The following is a 10,423-nucleotide window of genomic DNA, read 5'->3' as shown; positions in this document are numbered from 1 at the left end:
ATACCTTCAAAAGAAGCTTCCCTACAATGTTTCCCATTGTCCATGTAGATTTTTCTGGATGACTCTCAGTAATAGAGAGTCCATCATTTCCTAAAGAAATCCTTTATACTTTTGGAAACTGCTATGAGTTAGTCTTTTTTTTGTTTATCATGAAACCCCTTTGTCAGTCTGTTGAAAACTATGAAACTTTTCTCGGAATATTTTTATTCTTTTTTTGTGTTTAAAATAAAATGTATAGAATTACAAAGGAGATTGATTAGAGTGAATGTCATGCCAAAATATCGAAAAAATTAAGTTTATAAATTCTTGGTTAACAATCTCTACCATAAACATTGGACTTCTTTTCCTGACAAGATAACTAAATTTGTCTCACTGAAACTTGTGGTCATTGATTCTAGTTTTGACCTTGAGATCAAATGCAGTTCTCAATAGTCCTTTCAGATGATGTGCTTTGAAATAAAAACAGCTATTCTAGTAGTCCAAAGTCTTTTCTGCAGATTAAATATCCCCCCCCCAACCATTTACTCCAACTAAATCCTCACATAGCTTGAATTAAATGTCCAATGCTACCCGGCTGCCTTACTCTGGATGTTCTCTAATTTATCAATGTCTCTCTGAAAATCTGACCCTCAGAATAGAACATGCTACTTCAGCTATGGAATACTACCATCTATCACTCAGTCATTAAAACAGTGAGACTGAAAGACTTGCAAACATAGAGAAAAGGTCTGGACTATTTTACAAGTGTAGCTGCTCAGTGGCTTCTATTGCCCTTGGGAGCAGCTTCAAAAAAAAAGACAACGAAAATGTCAGAAAAGTAGCTTTCTCCTCACACATTGTTTCCCAAGGGACCAAGAAGGTACATTTGCTGCCTTGCTAAACAGTAGTGTATCTGATGCTGGAGAGATGCACACAGATGCAAAATGGGTGCCTATTGCCCCCCCCCTTTGGCATACCCAATGTAGACATGCCCTTAGGGAACCTTATAAGACCCATCTGCTCAGTCAAGCATTTGTTTAATTGTGTCAAATGCTGGCAAGTGCTGCGTCAGTTAATAGCTACTAGATATGTAAATGATATTTGTATTATTGTACATATGCCCAGGGGCTTTGCAACAAGCACATTAAATATTTTAAAGTAATTTTCCAGTAGAGGTGGAAGTGATAGTTCTCCTTTCAGCAATAGTGTCCACAAGTGTCCCAACAGATTTTTTTTATCCACCACACTGTGTTGTACCTTTAGTTCTTTACTTGGGGATATTAGCTATTACACTTGTTGACAAGAAACTTGGTGACAATATGCAGACCCTTCCCAAATTATTGATTAGTGTTACTTTCTGGGGCCCTCAAATAATGTGCTCTGAGGTGTCTGACACAAATCTGTGTTATCTAGCTTTGGCATCACCTAACTAGCTCTTAATACCTGTTCTCCCCTCTTTGATGCAAAAATCTTCTCCATGACACATGTGACAACTGGAAGAGATATTCACTTTCAAAATGTTTTAATGATGGTAAGATTGTGAGTATTGAAAAGTGGTAACCAGTTTAAGTTTCTAGCCAGAAAAAAATACTATATAATGAGTGTGGGAAAAAAAAAAGATTTTCTAGAATTGAACAAATAAATCGTCAATTCTTGTACTAGAGCCTGATATCCTCAAAAATGCAAAGGAGAAATTGAAATAATCGACTGATTGCTTCCTTAAAAAAACCCCAAAATAACAGACCTCAGGACTTTTCATAGGAATTTCCAAAACTCCCAGGCCAATGAAAAAGTACTGCAAGAATTCAGAAGGAAGCAATTCAGGCATTGTGGAGCCACAGTCAGTATTACACAGGACCTAGAGATTTAGATCTACATTGAAGGACCATGAGATATGGAATATGATATTTTGAAAGGCAAATTATATACTCAATAAAAGTAATCATCATCCTTTAGGGGAGAAAATTGATGTTTTACAAAACAGAGGACTTCCAGATACTCCAAACCAAAAACAAACAACTACAAAGAAACACAGAACTGGAAAGAAAATTCAATGATCAATTTTAAAAAGGTAAACCATAAATTAAAATTTAAGGGTTTCCTTAAGGTTAAACTCACTGTAATCCAAATGGGAAAATGATAATTAAGATATTAAAGGAATCTATGATACTTGAGACATTTAAGTTACTTAAAGCATTCAATATTTGTAAGAGATTTAAGAACTAGGTGACTATTAAGGTAGTGAAATGGAGTCTACATAAAAGGAGTGCTAGAAGTTGAGTAGAATGGAATGATATTCAAAAAACAAAAAGACCAAATAAGAGGAACAAACTGGAAGAAAAAGAGAAGAAAGTAAATAATCTCACATGAAGAAAATAGGAAAAGAACAAATAGAAAATCTCTATTTAAATACAAAATTAGAAATCTTGAAAGAGCAAGGGGGAAATTAATCAAACTGAAAGTGAAAAAATTGAACTAATAAGACAAGGAACTGGTTTTATGAAAAATTGATAAAACATAAATCAGAGGTAATTTTGATTTTTTAAAAGTTAAGTAAAATCAAATTGCCAGTATCAAAAACAAAAACAAAAACAAAAGCAAAATCACAACCAATGAAGAAGAAACTAAAGGAATTATTTGGAGTTCTTTTCCTGCTACAGGCCAATAAATATGATAATCTAAGTAAAACAGATGAAAATGTACAAAAATATAAAAGCCCAGATTAACAAAGGAAAAAATAGGATACTTAAATCAGCCCAACTCAGAAGAAAAAAAATTGAACAAGCGATCAATTAATTCACTGAGAAAATATCTCCAGGCTCAGATAGATTCAAAAGTGAATTCTTTCTACTAAACACTCAATGAACAACATGTGAAAAAAGAGTTCTCCCATATTCCTTTTATGACACAAATATGATGCTGATATCTAAATCAGAAAGAACAAAAACAGAGGAAAGAAACTATTGAAAAATTTTCCTAATGAATATTGATTCAAAAAATTTAAACCAAGTACTAGCAAAGTGATTATAGCAATACATCACAAGCATCATACACTCTAACTAGGTGGTTTTATACTAAGAATGGAGGGATTGTTCAATATTGGGGAAACTGTCAATATAATTAATTGTATCAATAACAAAACCAGCAGAAACCATATGATTATCTCAATTCATGCAAAAAATCCCTTTTGACAAAATACAGCACTCTTTCTTTATATATATATATGTATATATATATATACATATATATATAAACATTAGAAAACATTGGAATAAATGGAGTTTTCCTTAAAGTGATAAATAACATCAGTCTAAAACCATCAATAAGCAATCTGTATTGTTGAAAAGCTAGAATACTTTGCAATAAAATCAAGAATTAAGAAATTATTCCCATTATCAACACTACTATTTAATTTCCATATTAGAAATGGTAGGTATACCAATAAGAGCAGAATATATATATATATATACATATATATATATATATATTTAAAGAATTAGAATAGTCAGTGAAGAAACAAAGTTATCACTCTTTGCAGATATATAATGGAATATATAGAATAACCCACAGAACAGACCAAAAATCTTATTATTAAAACAAAAACTTTAGCAAAGCTGCAGAATATAAAATAAAGCCCCTTATGTCCAGCATTTCCATTTAACAACAAAGTCCAGCAATGAGATAAAAAAGAGTAATCCCATTTAAATTAAGTGTAGACAATATAAAATACTTGGGGGTCTCCTTACCCCCAAAATAACCGCACAACTATATGAACCCAATTATAAAACACTTTACACAAAAAAAAGTCAGGCTTAAGCAATTGGAAGAACATTAATTGTTCATGGACAGGCAGGGCTAATAAAATAAAAAAGACAATTCTATCTAAATTAATTCACCTATCCAGTGTGATGCCAATCAAAATACACAAAATATTTCATAGAAAAATAATTTAAAATTTAAAAAATTTAAATTTAAAAATTCATCTGTAAAAAATAAAATGTCAATAATATCAAGAGAATTAATGAAAAAAAAAATACAAAGAAAGAAGGTCTAGCTGTACCAGAATTCAAACGGTATTATAAAGTGGTCAAAGCAATCTAGTACTGACTGCATGAAAAATAGAATCTTGAATCAATGGAATAAGTTAGGCAATCAACACACACAATATATCAACACATAGTAATAAATGACCATAGTAAACTAGTCTTTAACAAACCCAAAGATCCAAGCTCAGGAACAACTCATTCTCTGATAAAAACTGCTGGGAAAACAGGAACAATTATTGGCATAATTGTAGTGCAATGATGAATCTCTTGTTCTTCCACAAAGTTTTTAATTTTTTTTCCATATTAAAATCAATACAAAATTAGTTCCAAGATAGAAGAGCAGTTGATGGAGGCAGTTAGGGTAAAAGATAGGGGGAAAGAATCAACCTATATAAAAATACTTATTGCAGCTTTTTTTGTGATGGCAAAGAACTGAAAACTGAAGGAATGTCCATCAACTAGAGAATAGTTGGATAAGTTTTAGGATAGGATTGTAATGGAATATATAAGAAATGACAAAGAAAAAGCCTGGAGAGACAAGTATGAAATGATCCAAAATGAAGTGAGAATAACCAGGAGATATTGTACAAAGTAAGAAAAATAACATAATGACTTAACTACTATCAACAAGGCAAGGATCCAACAACTCCAAGAGACTCATGACCAATTAAAAAAAAGATAACTACCACTAAAGAAAGAATGGACAGTCTGAATGCAAATTGAAACACACCATTCTTTATTTTTTCTATGAATTTTTCTCTAGTGAGAGTTATATGTGTCTTTCATATTATGATAAATATTGAAATATGAATTATATAATAATATATGTACAACTAACATAAAAAATAAGGTTATAGCCCATGAAGAATATGCTTTGTTAAAGTTATTAGAATAGCTACCATTGTGATCATTCACATCCATTGTAAAATAAGATCAGTTGTGTACCAAAATGCAAAGGAAAGTATGGTCAAATGTTAAAAATAATTCAAGTAACTAACAAATTATTGTTTTGAAATGGTCTAATGATCAGAAAAAAAGGAAACACTTTCCAAAAGCCTTAGAGGCAGGAGAATTCATGATCAATTCTTCAATAATGCAAAATAAGCTTCTTGAATGTGAAATAATATTGAGAAGTCCAATAAAAATAGTGATTAGCCACTGAAATAAAGAAAAAAAGATCTCATGGGAAAGACAAGGAAAAACCTGAAAAGCTAAAAATGGCAAAAAAAGGTAATATTTAATTTGGACCCTGGCCTTTTCATTCAAGGACATACCAAAATACTTCAAAGTAGTCTAGTTGAGACTGCAACATGTGTGAATCTTCATCAAACTGTAAGACATTGAATCTCCAACAATGATTTGGGAATTATTAATTTTTAATTACAGTGAGCCAGGAATTATTTTCCTATTGAGAGGTTATATTCTGGGAAGTATGTTATTATTTACCCTTTGTTTACAAAGAGGATAAATAACAACACCAAGATGAGGTAAATGAGACAGGTAGACAAAGTTGCCAACCTCACTCTTCTGTGCAGTCATTCAAGTCCACTGGAAATACAAAAGTTAAGATGATTGCTAATGTCCTAGGATGCAGTGGATGGCCTTGGTATATATATATATATATATATATATATATATATATATATATATATATATATATATATATTTATGTTTCATCAGCCTAAGTACTCCACAGTGTCTGCTTCAGATTCCTTCATGGTCCTTGAAAAAAATATCCTCATTATTGATATGCTGACAATGGAAATTGCCCCAGAATTTCAAGCATCCAAAAATAGATATGGAATATTGCAACATGGACTTTCACCAAGCCATTTACAATAAAAGGTAAAGGAGTGTATTTAAGAGACAGAGATATTTAATGACCTATGTATTTTTGTGATATAAACATTTTAAAACCTATGGGCTAAATTAAATAAATTAGACATATATATTAACACAATCATGGTGGGGAGAACATAGTGGTCCTGTTAAAATTGGGGAAAGGTAATAGAAGAAAAATAAAAGGGAAAATAGTAATTGAACTAATTTTTATGGAGTAACTAGCAGTTGGGAAAGAACTTTTATAAAACATTTTAAATGGCTTGATAAAAATTACATTTAATTCATTTACAAATTCTATCAATAATAAATTCAAAATGTGTCAAAAATACATGATGATAACATAAAACATTTAAAAGAATTTCAATTTCTCACAAATATGGAAAACAGGTGCATTTTAACCAAGAACAAGAAAGGGACAACAAATTAAATTACAAAAGAAAAGAGTAAATAATTTTGACTATGTGAATTGGTTAAAACAAACCCTTGCACAAACCAATTAATATATGAAGGATATGAAATGACTACGTCAAATGGGAATATATTTTTGTATCAGATTTTTCAAATATGGTTTTGGTTGTCAAGATATATAGATGAATAATATATGTTTACATGCATTTGTTTCTGAATAAAATAAGAACCATTTTCTAAGAGGTAAGTTAAAGATATAAATATATACTCTCAAATGGAGAATTTCAAATTATTGTATAGGAAAGTAAATGAAAGGATACACCAAATAACTATTAAAAAGAGAAATTCAAATGAAAAAGATTCTGAAGTTTTGCCTGAAACTCAGAAAACTGACAAATATGGAAACAATGTTGGAATGGTTATGGGAAGATAAATAAAAATATAGATGTATAAATTAGTGCAATTGTTTCAGAAAGATTTGAAAAGAGTCAAATAAATTGAGTAAAATTTCTATTCATTTTAACCAAAGATATTCCTAGTAGAAATATGTTATTAGGAAACCACTGATAGGTAGATCTTATATTCACTAAAATTAGAGTAACATTTTGGGGGAGGGGAACAAAGAACTGGAAATAAAGTTTGAAGAATGACCAAATAATTTGAAGTACATTATGAAGCTTAATAGAATATCATTGTTCTGTAAAAAAACAATAATTTTTTACTTATATGGTAAAATATGGATGATGGATATGGTAAAATATTGATGCAGAATAAAATAAGCAGAGCCAAGAGAACAATATGCATAATGATTAGAACAATATAAATGGAAAAAAAACAACTATCACAAAACAATACAAAATAAATATTACAGTTATAAAGTACAAGCATGGTCCCAAAGAAGAGATATAAGAAAATGCCTCTGCCCACAACTCGGTAAAGGTGGTATGACCACATTTGTGGAATACTGAAAACTTATCTGATTTTTGGTATATTACCTGTTTTTTTTATTCTCTTTTTATTTTAAAAACTTTTTATCTCATATGTGATGACTTTCTGAGAAAGTGGGGGAGTGAAGAGAAGAACATTTAATCAATATTTTTAAAAAGAATGTGAATAACAATTAAAAAATTTGTTTAATAATCAAGGCTAGGTTTGGAAAAATAAAATTTTCATCTTAAATGTGCTTAATATTCAATGTAATAAAATTATGATTTTTAAATTGAGAATTTTAGACTATGTTAAATTTATAATAACACAATGTCAAATAATATAAAGCATGGGATAATAACACAAAAAGGATATATTGAATATTAAAAGTTGACCTTTTAATGTAAAATCTGCAAAGTGTACTATGTGTTAATAAATTCAATTACTTTACTTTGCCTCAATAATTCACATACAATTATAGAATGCTGTATCCTCAGGTGTTATAAAAGTAGATATGATTTTTTATTCTGACATTCTCAGGAACTACAAATAATATCCAGATATTTCCAAAACTTTGAATGATGATCCATTACTTTGGGGAAATAATTTCCTTAAGAAAAGGATTCTAAGTTGAACAGCAAACATAGTTTAATAATATTCATCAATTTCTTAATTTAAGACAAGCATCATTTTAAGATTCAACTCAATTTCACAAATAATTATTGAATGCCTACCATGCCTTCTGCTCAAGACAAGGTTATAAGCATTATGAAGGATATGGAATATAGTAAATAGGAAAAAAGTACTGAATTCAGTGTCAGAGAACCTGTGTAAATATCTAGCCTGGGTTTCTTGCTACTTATATGACCTTGGACTTTTCCCTGAAACTCTGTGGACCTCAGTTTCTTCATTAATTGTAAGGGCAGTATGAGACTAGATAAACTTTAAAATTCATTTTAGTTTTGTTACTCTAATATGGTCCCTGCATGAATTACTTATAGTTTATAATAAATAGAACTCACATTTCCATAATGCTTTAGGGATAACAAATTATTTTCCTAAAACATTGTTATGTATAAATAATGAGTTAGATAACATCTGTAAAATACTTTGCAGATAATTCAACGCCATCTCCATATATTTTAGTAAAAAAAACATGATCCTCACAGACGCAAGGAAACTTACTTAGGGATGCACAATTCATTTTCAGAACCAAAAGCTCAAACTTCTGCCTTTCTAACAATTATTATATTTTCACCAAGCCTGTCCAATTAAGCCATTTTCAGTTTGATATAGACATATAGAAGGTACACAAAGTATTAAAACATAGTCAAAGAAAAACAAAGGTGGAAGGGATTCTGGCCATCTGATGCTCTTCAGGAGTTTTAAGGCTAACAATTAAAAATATAAGAAGCACCAAAGAGAAAAGGCATTAGGATTCTGAGAAGAGAGAAATCATAGAATAAAGAGTCCCTATATCAAGGTAAAAGAATATCCAGGAATTATTCAACTTATATTTAAGAGATGAATATCCAGAAATGATTAATATTATATTTAATGGCAATATAATCTATAGGATTTTGTTAGTAAAAGAACAAATAGCCAAATTTATATAAAATGAAGAATATTGGGTATAAGGATAATTTTAGGGTGGTAACCTAATCTAAATTATTTTTGGTAGCCAGGGAATATCCCAAATAAAATACCCAAGTGAGTTTTTTTTTTTTTAATTTATGGTGGTTTAATTAATATAGAGGGAAGGAATTAAGGAGAAGGGAGAAGGAAAAGGTGTAGGATTTCTCCCACCTGGCCTGTGCCAGGGGGATTTCAATGTCCTCCACCACAAGGTCCCTGAAGAAGATTAGTGGCTTTTTAAGAGGATAGTGTTTAGAAGGTAAAGGAGGAAGAATCAGCCTCAACTCCAATAGAACTAAGTAAAGATGCCTCACCTGAACTAGGGTACTCAGCTTCCTCCATCATGGTATCAAAGAAAACTCACCGCTAAACCCAGATAATAGCAGCCACCACTCAAGATGCCAAAATGCTCAGCATGTTCCGCCAGAAACCTCTCCACCGCCAAAGAGTCTGGAAAGATGAAGTCACATGAAATATATAGACAGTTTTTACATCACTTTCCTGCGTCTCACATGTACCAATGGTAGCTTAAGCTTGATTTAAGACAGCCCAGGGGTCTGTCAGTTGTTTCTGATTTGTCATTTGCTAGCACATGTCTGTTATAGGCCATCCTCCTAAATACTTAATCCTTAAGTATGGGTGTAGACATTCCTGTTTTTGTTAGACTAAGTAGGGTGGAGTAATCTAAAGTTCACAATTTCCTGATTTTTGTTAGACTACTGTAGGGTGGAGTAATCTAAAGGAAAAGGAATATGGAAAATCACATGGAAATTTTAAAAAAGAAAACAAAAAGTATTCCTTCCTGCTTTAGAATCACTCATGCTGTAGCCCTGTCTTATGAAAGAGATGATAGAGTAAATAATCAAAAACAAATCAATCCATTAATAGTAATTTATAATCCCTGCTATTGTATAATAATAACCAGCCATATGTTGATAAGTCTGCACAGTTTTGTTTTGTTTTTAAACAACTAGCTAGTTGAGAGATGATTTCTACAAAACAGTGGAAACCATTTCAATTTGTGGACTCTTTATGATAGTCAAAAAATGGGGAAACAATCAGGATATCTAAAAGTCAGACTTCCTGAGTACAGATTTTGGGGTATCTTGAGGGAATTGAGAAGGCAATTTTTGTAGGAAGGGTAAGAATTTAAGAGTCAGTTAGGTACCACTACTTTCTATAATTGAGTAAATCCTTCCAAAATAGAACAAAGTGAAATGACTTAGGTTTACTGAAGAAAAGTGAAGTCACTTTCAGTTAGAATCAAGAAAGACTTGTCGGAAATTATAAATTCAGAGAGTTCTAGTTTCACAGGTAATGGAAAGAGACTGTTCTCAGCCACAATGGAAGCCAATAGAGAATGTCAATGCACATACCAATTCTTCGGTCTTACAAGAGCACGTGTCTCCCACAAGAGTGACAGCATTTCAGGTGGTCTGGATATGCATTGAATCTCAATTAGACAAGGATATATCAGTTGGAGAGATTTTAAAACATAGTTGAGATCTATTCAGCAGGCAGTAGAGACATGAAATCTTCAGACTTGAACAAAGAGAGAAGCAGGAGGAAGTATTTCAAGGAATATA

Source organism: Monodelphis domestica, chromosome 2 (genome assembly GCF_027887165.1).
Source record: "Monodelphis domestica isolate mMonDom1 chromosome 2, mMonDom1.pri, whole genome shotgun sequence".
NCBI classification, from domain to species: domain Eukaryota; kingdom Metazoa; phylum Chordata; class Mammalia; order Didelphimorphia; family Didelphidae; genus Monodelphis; species Monodelphis domestica.
The sequence above is the reverse complement of the archived record's forward strand: the minus strand, read 5'-3'. Positions refer to the sequence as shown.